The sequence below is a fragment of the Podarcis pityusensis genome (genome assembly GCF_964106645.2).
Source record: "Podarcis pityusensis genome assembly, chromosome: 14".
Taxonomy (NCBI): Eukaryota; Metazoa; Chordata; class Lepidosauria; order Squamata; family Lacertidae; genus Podarcis; species Podarcis pityusensis.
Genome location: NC_138039.1, coordinates 35,532,525 through 35,546,193, shown reverse-complemented (window position 1 = coordinate 35,546,193; position 13,669 = coordinate 35,532,525). Strand labels below are relative to the sequence as shown.

The 13,669-nt window shown below is 43.4% G+C and overlaps 1 long non-coding RNA gene across 3 annotated transcripts; it reads right to left on the bottom strand.

Moving 5' to 3' along the window:
- Positions 1-2,744: 2,744 nt before the first annotated feature.
- LOC308462749 lies at positions 2,745-11,859 on the bottom strand. Of its 3 annotated transcripts, XR_013979306.1 has the most exons (5): positions 11,715-11,859; positions 9,912-10,006; positions 9,329-9,449; positions 7,987-8,093; positions 2,745-3,487 (listed from the first exon to the last, which is right to left on the bottom strand). It is a non-coding gene; the product is annotated as an uncharacterized lncRNA (long non-coding RNA). The 3 variants fall into 3 exon arrangements; XR_013979307.1 differs by lacking the exon at positions 9,912-10,006 and having other exon boundaries at positions 9,329-9,489; XR_013979308.1 differs by lacking the exons at positions 7,987-8,093; positions 9,912-10,006 and having other exon boundaries at positions 9,329-9,489.
- Positions 11,860-13,669: the final 1,810 nt, after the last annotated feature.

Below are 13,669 nucleotides of genomic sequence, written 5' to 3'. Positions count from 1 at the left end.
TGGGAGAATTTAAATGTCACTACAATATTAAGGTACAAGGCAGAAGTGTGGCAGAAGGGGAAGGTGTATTTTTATACTAGACGTCTACTTGACTCATTCCAACGGATACAAGAGCGAAAATGGGCTTTGCTTGACACCCCTTCAATAACTCTGCTGACAGCGAATGTGTTCATTGTTGCACGCTTTCAGTCTGATACAATGCAAGTTAGATTTTGTCATGCATTACCCAGTGCCTTGATTTTGTTTCCCTGCCCTGAGGTTAAAGATAATGCTGTTTGACAGGAGACCAAAACACAATGGAGAAGAAGGAAGCATGAAAAAAAGCAGCAGGGTGAGAGGAAATCAGCTCAGATGAAAGAAGAAAGGACCCAAAAGGCTTGCAACACCATCTATTTAAAGTACTATGATACCACTTTAACAGCCAAGGCTTTCCTGAAAGAACACTGGGAGTTGGAGTTTGTTAAATGTGCTGAGAGTTGTTAGGAGACCCCATTCCACATCCACAGCTACAATTCCCAGAGTATCTTGTGAAGAAGGATTGATTCTTAACCACTCTGGGAACTGTAGATCAGCCAGGACATCAGTGAATGACATTTCCTCTAATATATACATTTCCGCATACATTTCTCCTATTTTAGTACATTTTTTAATATTATTTTCAGCCGTGTATTGTATTTTCATGTACACTTTATATAAGTATATGCATTTTTTGTACATATTATTCGGCTAGTGCCCAGCTCTGCAAAATTTTGAAGGATACTGTTTTGAAAGGCATCAATTAGGTTTACATTTAAATGTGAACTGAATAAGATTTCTCCTTCATCCCTACTTTTCATTGTACTCCTATGAATAATAATTAAATGTGTTCATTGGATATCCAAAGTTTGGCAAGACTGCATCAGCTCAGCTGAAACTAAAATGAACATTTGACACCCCCCCCCCCAGTTACCAAAGTCTGCTATGTAAGCCCCCAAGTGTGTGTGTGTGTGTGTGTATTTGTGTGTTTAAGAGATGAGGAGAAATGCTTTCCCATGCAGATTTTTGTGCAGATTTGAAGATAAACCCAAGTCCCATGTCTCCATGTTTTAAAACAACTTTCCTTGGGAAGAATCCAGCATTTCCTCCCCATCCACCCTCCCTCCCTTCTAAATGGCAGTTTATTAGCCTAGCTAATTAACTAGTAATCAGTATCTTGCTCACATCTAATCACAGGCTGCTCACACCTTTGACAGAGAATGGAGGGATCACAGCAGATGCACAGATAAAACTGTAATTAAACTGAGGAGGACAGATCATTTAGATACAAACACCCCAATCTTGTAATTTTGTTTTTGCGGTTCAGGATCTCTGAGATGCTGATGGAACTCCTGAGCCTGCGTGAACTTCCATATTCATTTTGATGGTAGTTACAGCCCAGGTGTGCTATAAGGGGTGCAAAATGGACTTTGGTCTGGGACAGCTAGAAAATTAATTGACCCAGTGCCACCAACGGGCCAGGTCAAGCACTGGCCAAGGGTTCCAGAAGCCGATAAAGGCCTTTACCAGCCCTCCTCTGATGCTACCACTCACCCCCTCCCTGGCATACCTCCAGAGGCATTGCAGCACTGAATGGGTGGCAATGTAGCTTTTGAATGGGAGCCAAGTTAGCTCCCATTGCCAGTGACTGCCCTCCATGTTTAATTACCGTGAGTACATTGGCCTGGCCTATAGATCTATGAAATTTGTAGCTCAAGTACAGGTTTCCCACACTCGGGTCTCCGACTGTTTTTTGACTACAGCTCCCATCATCCCTAGCTAGCAGGACCAATGGTCAGGGATGATGGGAACTGTAGTCCCCAAACAGCTGGAGACCCAAGTTTGGGAAACACTGCTCTAGTAGGACTGGGATTATATCTTTTGTAGAACTATAAACAGGGTCAGTGCATTTGGGGGTAATTAAACATGGTGAGACTCTTGAGAGTCCCATGGACTGCAAGAAGATCAAATGTATCCATTCTTAAGGAAATCAGCCCTGAGTGCTCACTGGAAGGACAGATCCTGAAGCTGAGGCTCCAATACTTTGGCCACCTCATGAGAAGAGAAGACTCCCTGGAAAAGACCCTGATGCTGGGAAAGATGGAGGGCACAAGGAGAAGGGGATGACAGAGGACGAGATGGTTGGACAGTGTTCTCGAAGCTACAAACATGAGTCTGACCAAACTGTGGGAGGCAGTGGAAGACAGAAGTGCCTGGCATGCTCTGGTCCATGGGGTCACGAAGAGTCGGACACGACTAAATGACTAAACAACAACAACAAACATGGTGAGCAGCCGCCATCAATCTTGACTCCCATTCAAAAGTTCCCAGTCAGTGTCAGAAGAGTTGCTGATGACAGGAGGGAATGAATGTCAGTTCCAGGCAGTTGTAACCTGAGCTGTTTTCCCCAGTCCAGTCTGGGGCCTGATTCAGTGCTTCATCCAATCTAGGACAATCTGTGGCTGACCTGATCTGGATCTGGGAGCCAAGTTGATTTAATCAGTGTTTCCTTCTTGGTTCTGGCATTGGAACAGCAGGCCTAAGAGAGGACCAGAGTGCTACATTTGGCCCCTGGGATGGCGATTCCGCATCCCCGATATACCCTTTGTCTCCAATGACTACATTCATATGGGGATCACCACCAACATCAAGCCCATGAGTCTTCTGTAACAAGCAGGTTTATTGCAAATACACACCCACACATCAATACACATCAAATGCAACAGAGTGTGTGTGCTTCTCAAAGCCCGCTAGAGCATCTGTACGTCACTCAGAAATGATGCAGCTTTTTCTGAGCACATTCCCGATTTACTCGTCTTTTCCTAGGATCATGTTCCCCACAATGACGACAATTTGACACGCCAAGATTGCTTCCCCCGCCCCCATGCTGAGATGTGTTAAAATGAGACACTGCATTAACACACACAAACACACAAAACACCATCACATGGTGACCCGAGAGCTTTTCTCTGTCTTCTTGCTGTTTTCGCCAGCTGGAAATAATTTTCACAAGGGTTAAAAATTGTCCTGCAGGGACAACATGTTCCTTTCAGATGAAATCAGGGCCAGGATAGCAGTTTGACTTGGGTGAGCATATTGCAATGTGTGGGTTTTATTCTTCTTCTTGTCTCTCCCCCCGTCCCTTTCTTCACAAAGATTTATTTTTAAATAAGATAGCCGGCATAAATTGAGACACAGATGCTGAGAAGATCAGTACTGAGAAGATCGGTACAAATGGAACAGCAGTTAGTTCAGGCATTTTTTGACCAGCAGTAAAGTGGATTCTTCTTTCCTTTGGTCACACCAGCACATTTCATGGTGAGACTGGTAGGAGTTGCTGCCTGTACACATTCTACCCCACTCATAAATAGCACGTACAGTCTTTTAGTGGCTGTGAATCACAGGTTTGTGTTCTGACACTCTGGTTGGGATACTTTTTCTTTTCATTTGACCTGGATGCTCCTTTGCTGTGCTGAAAAACAGAGGACAGTAAACACACAACAGTTTATGGGTTATGTTGTGCATATAAGATGCATGCAAGGTCTTGATTGCTCTTTACTAATAAATTATGCTCCAGTTCCTCAAGAATAGATACAAATGTTGGCAAAATTGCTTAAACACTGCAGATGGGGCAGTGAGAGAAAATAAATCCTGATAATGATTTACTGAGGAAATGGAACAGTATATAAATGAGGAAATGGAACAAAACAGTATATAATTGGAGGAGAAAGGAACCACGAGGTTTTGTTTTTCTTACGTCAGGCATATACATAATAGGGAGGCATTCAGCCAAACATACAGAGGGAAAACTTCCTCGGAACTACACAACCAATCAGAGCATATACTACTTCATTGAAGATCATGCCATTTTGTCTGGTTGCCAAGCAACACCTCTACCCGTCACCCCTCTCTTGGCTGGTTGATTTTAACACTATCAGAATTAACCTTTACATTACAAACTGAATGATCCCTACTGTTGCACTTCCAGCAATATGTTTCTGGCCACTATTTCTAGATTTGTCTGGCAGGGCAAGAAGCCTCGAATAAAATTTAAGATATTAACCGATGCTAAAGAAAGAGGTGGATTTGCCCTGCCAGACTTTAAACTTTATTATGAATCGGCCGCGTTTTGCTGGCTGAGAGAATGGCTGCTTCTTGAAAATACTGACGTACTGGACCTAGAAGGTTTTAACAACATATTTGGGTGGCATGCATATTTGTGGTATGATAAGGTTAAAGCACATAAAGCGTTTAAAAACCATATTGTCAGAAAAGCACTGTTTAATGTCTGGATAAGATATAAGGACTTGCTTGAAAATAAAACCCCAAGGTGGCTGTCACCAATGGAAGCGAAGGCTCAGAAAAAGCTCAATATGGAGGCCAATTGGCCGAAATATTGGGAAATTTTGGATCAAGAGGGAGACAGATTAAAATTGCAGAGTTTTGAAAAACTAAAAAATAGAGTGCGAGATTGGCTCCATTATTACCAAATAATGGAGGCGTACAATTTGGATAAAAAAATTGGTTTCCAGGTGGAAAAATCAAAATTGGAAACAGAACTGTTAGATCCCAAAACTAAGAATTTGTCAAGAATGTATAACTTGCTGTTGAAATGGAATACTCAGGATGAAACGGTGAAATCAACTATGATTAAATGGGCACAAGATGTAGGACATAATATTATGATGGCTGACTGGGAACAGTTATGGACCACAGGTATGAAGTTTACGGCATGTAATGCCCTAAGAGAGAATATAATGAAAATGATCTACAGGTGGTACATGACACCAGTCAAGCTTGCAAAAATATATCACTTGCCCGATAATAAATGTTGGAAATGCAAAGAGACTGAAGGTACATTTTTTCACCTTTGGTGGACGTGCCCAAGGATTAAGACATTCTGGGAGATGATTTATAATGAAATGAAAAAGGTATTTAAATATACCTTTCTGAAGAAACGAGAGGCCTTTCTCCTGGGCATGGTCGGCCAATTGGTGCCAAAAAAGGATAGAACTTTTTTTATGTGTGCCACAACAGCAGCAAGAATATTCATCGCGAAGTATTGGAAGACACAAGATCTACCCACCCGCGAAGAATGGCAGATGAAGGTGATGGACTACATGGAATTGGCGGAAATGACTGGCAGAATCCGAGACCAGGGAGAAGAGTTGGTGGAAGAAGATTGGAAGAAATTTAAAGTTTATTTACAGAAACATTGTAAAATTAAGGAATGTTAGAAGGATGTTGGAATGAAACAATGTGGTTTTAGCAGAAATGTTATAAAGGATTAAGAAAAAATAGTGCTAAATGGTGAAGGAGGGAAAGTAAAGTTACATTATATTAAGATATAATAGAGGACAAAAATTGGAAAAGATGGAAAGGACTTGCTGAAATAGCTAATTGAACTAGAATACAAAAAAGGGAGGTGTGAGGAGGTCAAGGAAATAAGCAAATGAAAGATAAATTATGGGAAGATTCTTTGTATTTTTTGTTGTTGTTTCTTTTCTTTTTTCTTTTTTCTCTTTTTTCTTTTTTTTATTACTGCGATGTGATGTTTTGTATCTTATTAATATGCTGTTTTTTTTAATTTTTCTTTTTGTAACCCTTTAAAATTAATAAATATTATTTTAAAAAAAACAAAACAATATGTTTCTGGCCACTACTGGAAGTGGTTCCTCACTAATATCAAAGTCAGATCCAAGTATGAGAAGTGGGGATGAGAGGTGTGATGAGTGGGATGGAATGACAGAAATGATTTCAGAAGCATCCCTAACATGAAGAAGCAATGAAACACAGGAACATAGACAGCTGCCTTGAACTGAGTCAGACCATTGCTCTATCTGGTCTAATACTTTCTACTCTGACTGGTAGCAGCTTTTGGAGATTTGATACAGGGGTCTCTCCCAGCCCTACTTAGAGATTTCAGAGATTGAACCTGGGGTTTTCTGCATGCAAAGCAGATCCTCTAACACAGAGCTGCAGCCCTTCCTGAAAGCCTAAATATTCAGCCCCACATGTAACTTAACTTGCTCTGAACTAAGAATGATGGCCTCTGTTATGAAGACAGCATCATGCTCCATAGTTTGTTAGGAATCAGACAACTTGAGTAATCAATGTGTCTCAGGGTTTACCCAAATTCCAAGTATCTGATTTGCCATGAAGTTGTCACTGAGATACTCTGATGAAGTGTGGCCTGGTGCAGGTCAGGCAGTTGAAAATCAGGACCATGGAGAGTTCGCTGTGGAGAAAGCTTTAGGATCAGGTGGGGCACTGAACTCCTGAGAATCACTGGCCTGGAACTGACTGTTGCTTTATATCCTTGTCCTTCTGCCAAGGTGAAGACTTTTTTTGTTCTAACAGACTTTTGGGAACTGACTGTTTTTAAGGAAAGGGCTGGTACTATGATGTTTTTATTTTAATGATCTGTATCTGCATGCCTACACACACACACACACACACACACACACACACACACTTCTATTAATGTTTAATTGTTTTTGTGGCCTTGAATAGCTGCCCAGAAGGGAATGTGACTCTTGGGCTATAAAAGATTCCCTGCTTCTGGCCTTGATATTACTGTACTAGATGGACCAATAGGCCAATTTGTTATAAGGCTGCTTTCTAGGTCCTTAAACTTTGGAGGTTCCCATAGAATTCCAATACCTTATTAGCAAGTTGGGCATCAGACAAACTCTAATGGGCCAAAGATCTTCCTGTTGTGGAATATACTAAGCAGTCTACTACTGGGCCAAATGACTGGTTCTTCATGATCCTCAGACACAACTTTCCCTTCCCTTGCTATCAGGGAGAACTTTGCTAACCTGAGTTGTCAGAGACTGAACCTGGGACATGATATGAATCATGAGATCTGCGCAGCTCTGCTACCGCTGAGCTGACTCCTTCCCAATGCTTCTGCACAGCCACATTTCACAAACTCGCCAGGATGGTTCCATTGCCATATTTTCTTGAGTTCCCTGTCCTAGTCTTGGAAGTCCCCCAAAGCCAATTTGAAATGGTTTTTGCAGCAGGATCAGAGAGCCGGGTCTGGGGGGAATCCCAAAGAAGATTCATTGTGGGCCTATTATTTCACATCTTGTTTTATCCCCTTGTTTTATTGCCATATTATTAAATGTCTGCTTTAAGGGCTTCTTTCTCCCCGAACATCTTCCTTTTTTGCAAAAGTATCTCTCTCTTTTTTGCCACTGACTTTATTACTGACACACAGGAGAGTGCAGAGCAAGACAAAATGTTTCTCTAGAGAGCAGCGCCATGGAACAGAGCCTCACTTGATTTCTGTGTAATTCATCCGTAAGTTCTTTTCGTGAAGCAAGTTCACTGAGGAGGTTTTTCGTGAGGCAGCCATGAAGGATGCCACCATTTTATTAATTATGCCTCTCTCTCTTTTTTAAAAAAGAAATAATATACCATTTGTTTGGCTCCATATTCCAAAGTGCAGATATGTGGGTGATTCCTCCCATATCTTCATCTGACCTTCATTCCTGACAATACTGGTACTGATAAATTTGAAGTAGGTGGGGTAAACTTATATTGTGGGGGTTCTTTGAAAACATATGGCAAGTGTGGGAATCCTCAGGCCTATAGATCACATATGACCCTCCAGGTCTCCCTAGCTGGCCCCTGGAATGCCCCACAGTCCACACCTTTCACTGCTTTGCATCTTCATAGAATAGAATTGTAGAGTTGGAAGGGACCCTGCAGATTAGTCCAGTGTTTCCACACTTGGGTCTCCAGCCGCCCCCCCGACTACAATTCCCTTTATCCCTGAACACTGGTGCAGCTGGCTAGGGATGATGGGAGTTGCAGTCCAAAAACAGCCAGAGACCCATCTGGGATGCACTGAGTGCAACCTCCTGCAATGCAGGACTATGCAGCTGTCCCATACAGGGATCGAACCAGCAATCTTGGTGCTATCAGCACCACAGTCTAACCAACTGAGCTATCCAGGCTGACCTTAAGACCTTTTGTCTGGTGGGAATATCTCCTTGGACTCTGATAATGCCTCTTGCTTGTGTGGGTGGAGGTTGGAGATCGTTGTGTGAGGTTGTGTAGAAGCTACCCTAATGCACAAAGATAACATTCACATTAATTGCTCTTCTCACGTTTACCTCTGACTCCAGACAACACTGGCATGTGGCGCACAGGCTGTAAAACCTCTGACTTAACAGTATTATGGGATGCTCCAGAAGCTGCCTTAGAAAAAGAAGACAGTAAAAACAAGGGGCTAACCTGTGGTCTTCCCAATGTTAAAGGTAAAGGTAAAGGGACCCCTGACCATTAAGTCCAGTTGTGGACAACTCTGGGGTTGCAGTGCTCATCTCACTTTACTGGCCGAGGGAGCTGGCATTTGTCTGCAGACAGCTTCTGAGTCATGTGGCCAGCATGACTAAGCCACTTCTGGTGAACCAGAGCAGTGCATGGAAATGCCATTTACCTTCCTGCCTGCAGCGGTACCTATTTATCTACTTGTACTTTGACGTGCTTTCGAACTGCTAGGTTGGCAGGAGCAGGGACAGAGCAACGGGAGCTCACCCCGTCACGGGGATTCGAACCGCTGACCTTCTGATTGGCAAGTCCTAGGTTCTGTGTTTGACATGTTTTCCAACTGCTAGGTTGGCAGGAGCTACGACAGGCCCCTGCAATGTTGTACAGAACCTGGCACACCTATTTCAGATAGCTTGGACCTAAGCTGTGTAGGGTAGGCATAGGCAAACTCCTGCCTGGTGTAGGGCTTTTTAGGTGATAACCAGCACTTTGATTTGTCCTCAGAAGCATACTAGTAGCTATTGGAGCTGCTGTAACAAGGGAGTTGTATGCTCCCTATAATCAGCCTTGGTTATTGGCAGGAATGGATTTAGGTTTGATGAGGCCCTAAGCTACTGAAGGTAATGGGGCCCTTTATATGTCCAGCTATCCTTTGTCAACAACAAATTGTCACTGTTTTTTGTGTTGAATATATGCTATATGGCAATTTATGGACCTAATAGGTATCTAAAGCAATATAGAGATGAGCAAACCAGTGATATTTTAGGGAGCAGGCTAGCAGGCGGGGCCCATTACTTACATCATAGGAGCCTACACAACACAAAACACTGTTGCTGTATGTAGGTTTTATTTTATTCATTTTTTATCCTATATTTTGGAAATGTACATCCAGGTGTTTTTTTTCCATTATTTTATTTTTTTAGGGGGGCCCAAGAGAGTAGGGCCCTAAACTATAGCTTGTTTAGCTTATATGTAAATCCAGCACTGGTTATTGGAGATTTAATCCATTCATTTGAACGCATATACGTACTTAGATAAGGCAAGTGGCAAAACTAAGTTCAAGTCGCGAGTGAAGAATCTGCTCTGTTGGTTGTTAAGAATGTTCTGACTGCTGTAACGATGGCTCCATCTGACTTCAACCTATATATAGCCTTGCAGAATGCACGGTGATAAATAATAGATATTTTAGCACTAAAATAGAAAAATTAAATCTTTTTTTAGTGCAGCAGCAGAGAACCACAGGAACAATATGCAACCTTATAGATTTGGGGAGGCATTCCCTACACCATCCCCAGCATCACACCTTCAGGATTTATAACTCATCAAATTTGCTTGCCCCTTCTTGAAGTAGCAGTTCTGCGGGTGGCATACGAGCATGAGAGAGGCCTAGTCTACAGACAATTCCCGTAAGAAGTCACGCTCCCACAGAAGTGGAATTTGGGGAGCCTTGAGGCAGGAGCTCTCCCCTTTCCTGCAAAAGCACCTTGCTGGAAACATTTCAAAACAACTCCATAAGCATTTTAGTGCCGGTCGCAAAGATTCTTCATGGCCGTAAACCTTGGAATGGTCTATAATTACACACGATCTGCCCACTATGGAAAATTGATACTTACATGGTCCACTGCATTCTGTATCCTGGCGATGCAGTCTAAATGCAGATCACACATCCCCACTGGAATGGCCACAAGCATCATTCCAGAGAAAGAAACTTAAAACAAAGCAGTGAAAAAATTCTTCATTATTCTTTTTTAAACAGCCAGAAATGGCTTCCATTTAACTTGAGTCCATGCAAACTCTTGGTTCTACGACGTTTAGAAAATGGCCTCTAAAACTCTCCATGTTATTTGTGGGCGGGAAGGTGGGAAAGGGGGTGGATTTTGCCAACCCTTCTCCAAGGGACAATTATGATTTTCCAGTAATTAATCAGGAGGAACTAACACCATCCCCCCTCCATGGCCAGAAAATTATTTTAAAGAGACATTTTGGCTCACTTGATGTTCAATAAAAACTCTGTCATTAGTTCCTACTGGTAGATGAAGGAAGCCGTGTGCTAATATAGGAGAGCTGGGGGTGTCTTTGTTTCCTTCAAACAGTATTAAAATAGTATTAAACAATAATAAAACTGGGTTCATGGCTGCACCTAACATTCACAGATGGCAAAACCGAGGAGGACATTTTGTTGAATCTTCTGCAGGAAAAGACTGAGATGCTCCAACAGTTTGGCAGCAGCGGGAGGCGGGGGGACCCTTTAAAAATTCACATCATCCCCATTTGCTCCACAACTAGGGTGAGAAGAACAAAAATAAGAAGAGGCAGAACTCTGTGTGCCGTGAAAGTGTTCCTGCACCAGCTTTATTCAGGTGTCAGTTCTGCAGCTCTTGCAGGGAAGATGGTGGCAGAGTCAACCTGCCACAGCCTCGGGAGTATCCTGACCACTTTGATTGTTAAGCTTGTGTAGAAGTCAATCAGCATCACTTAACATACATCCAGACTTACATACATTTCTTGTAGCTCTCCCAGTAGTCTTGGCCAGAATTGAACAACAGTGCATAGGCTGAATCTCTTCCTGACATCATTTAGGTCAGCAGTGTCTAACTTGTGACCTTCCAGATGTTGTTGGACTCCAATTCCCTTCAACCCTAAACAGCATGGCCAATGGGCAGGTATGGTGGAAGTTGTAGTCCGATGGCCTCTTGTGGTCTCCTTAGCTCCATCTCCAGAGATCCCCTTGGCTGCCCCACCCAGTGGTCAACAGCTGCTGCCGCTGCCCATAACATCTGGAATCTTGAATGCAGTATTTAAAGGGCCCATAGCCATTTCTGCAGATGCATACTCCTCCATGACTGTAGAGCAGAGTCTGGGGATGTTTGGAGAGACAAGCTGAGGTGGTGAAGAAGGGACCACTGAAGGTGGGGTGTGGGGTGTGTGTTTGGAATCAAGGCATCTGGTTGGCCACTTTGAGAGCAGGATGCTGGACTAGGTGGGCCACTGGCCTGATCCAGCAGGTTCTTCTTATGTTCTTACTCCAGTCTCAGCTGCCCAGGGACTGAATCTGACCTGGTGGAGTGGGGGAGGCAGTAGAAGTAGGCAAATAGGAGGCAGTGGTGTGCATTCATGACCTCAGTATGGTTGAGGTCATGGCATGAGGACACAAGAGTATTGCCACATTTCCTGATGTGCCTGATGTCAACCCAACCAAGCAAGGAAAGAGTTAGAGGAGAGGCAGTGTGGAAAGCTGTGGGCGATGAACAGAAGCCTGGGACAGAAACAAAGGCAATTACTGTAATTGAACAGCTACCTATCAGCAGGCTGACACCTCATCAGCGCCTGCAGTGAATGACAGGTAAATACCTTCCCCTTTTGACAGTTTAATTAACCAAAATAAATGGGGCACTGGGAATTATGAGGTTTCTTACCAGAACATGTTCCCAAGGAGATTTGAGACCCTTTCTTCCCTTCATTCCTTTGCCTCTCTTCCCGTAACAGTCACGGGGGTGTCTTTGCTTGTAAGAAAACCACTCCATTATTGGCTAAGGAGTGCCAGGGTGAGGAAGGCTTAGAAGTCCTTGTGACCCATATGGTGCTGGCGATGAAGCCTCTGGGAGTGATTGGCTGAAATGTGCTGATGTCACAGAGATAACTGCCATTGGTGGAGTGCCATGAGAGATGACTGCCATTGGTGGAGCAGATCTGTTCTTTGAGTGTGGCAGGAAAATCAAACGGTTTTGGGAAAGCTACACATTGGGAGACTCAGACAAAAAGAAGTACTTATTGACACAGAACACCGTTAAAACTATGGAATTTGGTTTCACAAGAATGACCACCAGCTTGGCCAGCTTTAAAGGGGGGTTAATGGAGGATAAAGCTACCAATTGCAAACAGATTTGCTATACAGTGATACCTCGGGTTACGAACTTAATTTGTTCTGTAGGTCTTTTCTTAACCCGAAACCGTTCTTAACCTGAGGCGCGCTTTCGCCAATGGGGCCTCACGCTGCCGCCGCACCGGCACCACGCGATTTCCGTTCTCATCCTGGGGCAAAGTTCGCAACCCAGAGCAACTACTTGTGGGTTAACAGAGTTTGTAACCCGAAGCGTTTGTAACCTGAGGTACTACTGTATATACTTGGTATCTGTAGTAGCAGAAGCAATATGCCTCTGAATACCAGTTTCTGGGGTTGGCAGGAAAGAGAGTGCTTGTGTTGTGCCTGTGGACTTTCCACTGGTATCTGATTAACCATCCTGTAATAGTCAGGGGTCCCTTTACCTTTTTTTAAGAATAGAATGCGAGACTGATTCAGCGGGCTCTGATCCAACAGGGAACCTCTTACATATGGACTATGCAACAACTCCCAGGGGGAAGGCTGTCTTTGGACATAGGAAATGTTGAACTAGACCATCTGTCCATCTGGCTCCAGATTGCCTCTCAACACAAGTTGCTAGGGAACACGAGTGGGGAAGAGGTCTGTTGTGCTTCTGCCCTCAATGTGGGTTTCCCAGAGGCATGTGGTTGACCACTGTAAGATGCTGGGTTCGATGGTCTGGTCCAAATGGGCTTTTCCTATATTCTTATCTCCTCCAGTTGCTGTTGAACTACAACTCCACATTGGCCATGATGGCTAGGGCTGATGGAGTTGGCATCAAACAACATCTGGAGGGCACAATGTTGGCTACCCCAGTTCATATCATTGACTGCTAACTCAAGGCACAATACTTTCCAATGGGACCTGTTCACAGATTCAACTGTAATCACAGAGCATTGAGTAACAAAGAATAATGTGGATATGGCTTTAAAACAGAATTAGACAAATTCATGCATGTAAATGCTATCAGTGGTTGGAGGCAGTAGGCTTCTGAATAGCAGTTGTTGGAAACTGCAGGAGAAACAAGTACTCTTGTCCTCAGGTCCTGCTTACAGGCTGACCACCGTGAGAACAGGATGTTGGACTAGTTGAGTAATCAACCTGATCCAGCAGGGCTCTTTTTACGTCCTTTTGAGCATGTGGGCATACCTGACTTGTGTGATATTTAAGGCTATTCTGGACAACACTTAGTTCTTTCTTCCAGTCTCTTCTTTTATCTCCTGCCTTTCCAGAGCTTGACTATCTGGCTTTCTAATTCAGACATCTGTTAATTATATTTGCAAAGATTTCCGTTGTTGCAGGAGGACAGACCTGTCTTCCCCTTGCTCTCCCAGCTAACGATTTCTCTCTTCCTTGGTTATAATCTCGCCATTGAAGCTGATTCTGTTTGATCTTCTCATTGTAATGCAGTCAGGGGAAGCAAGTCCAGAAAACAGCCCTCTTTAGAATTAAACCGTTTTTCTCTAATGTGATTACAAATGGTTGTTAACCCTCCTAACCACATGAAGG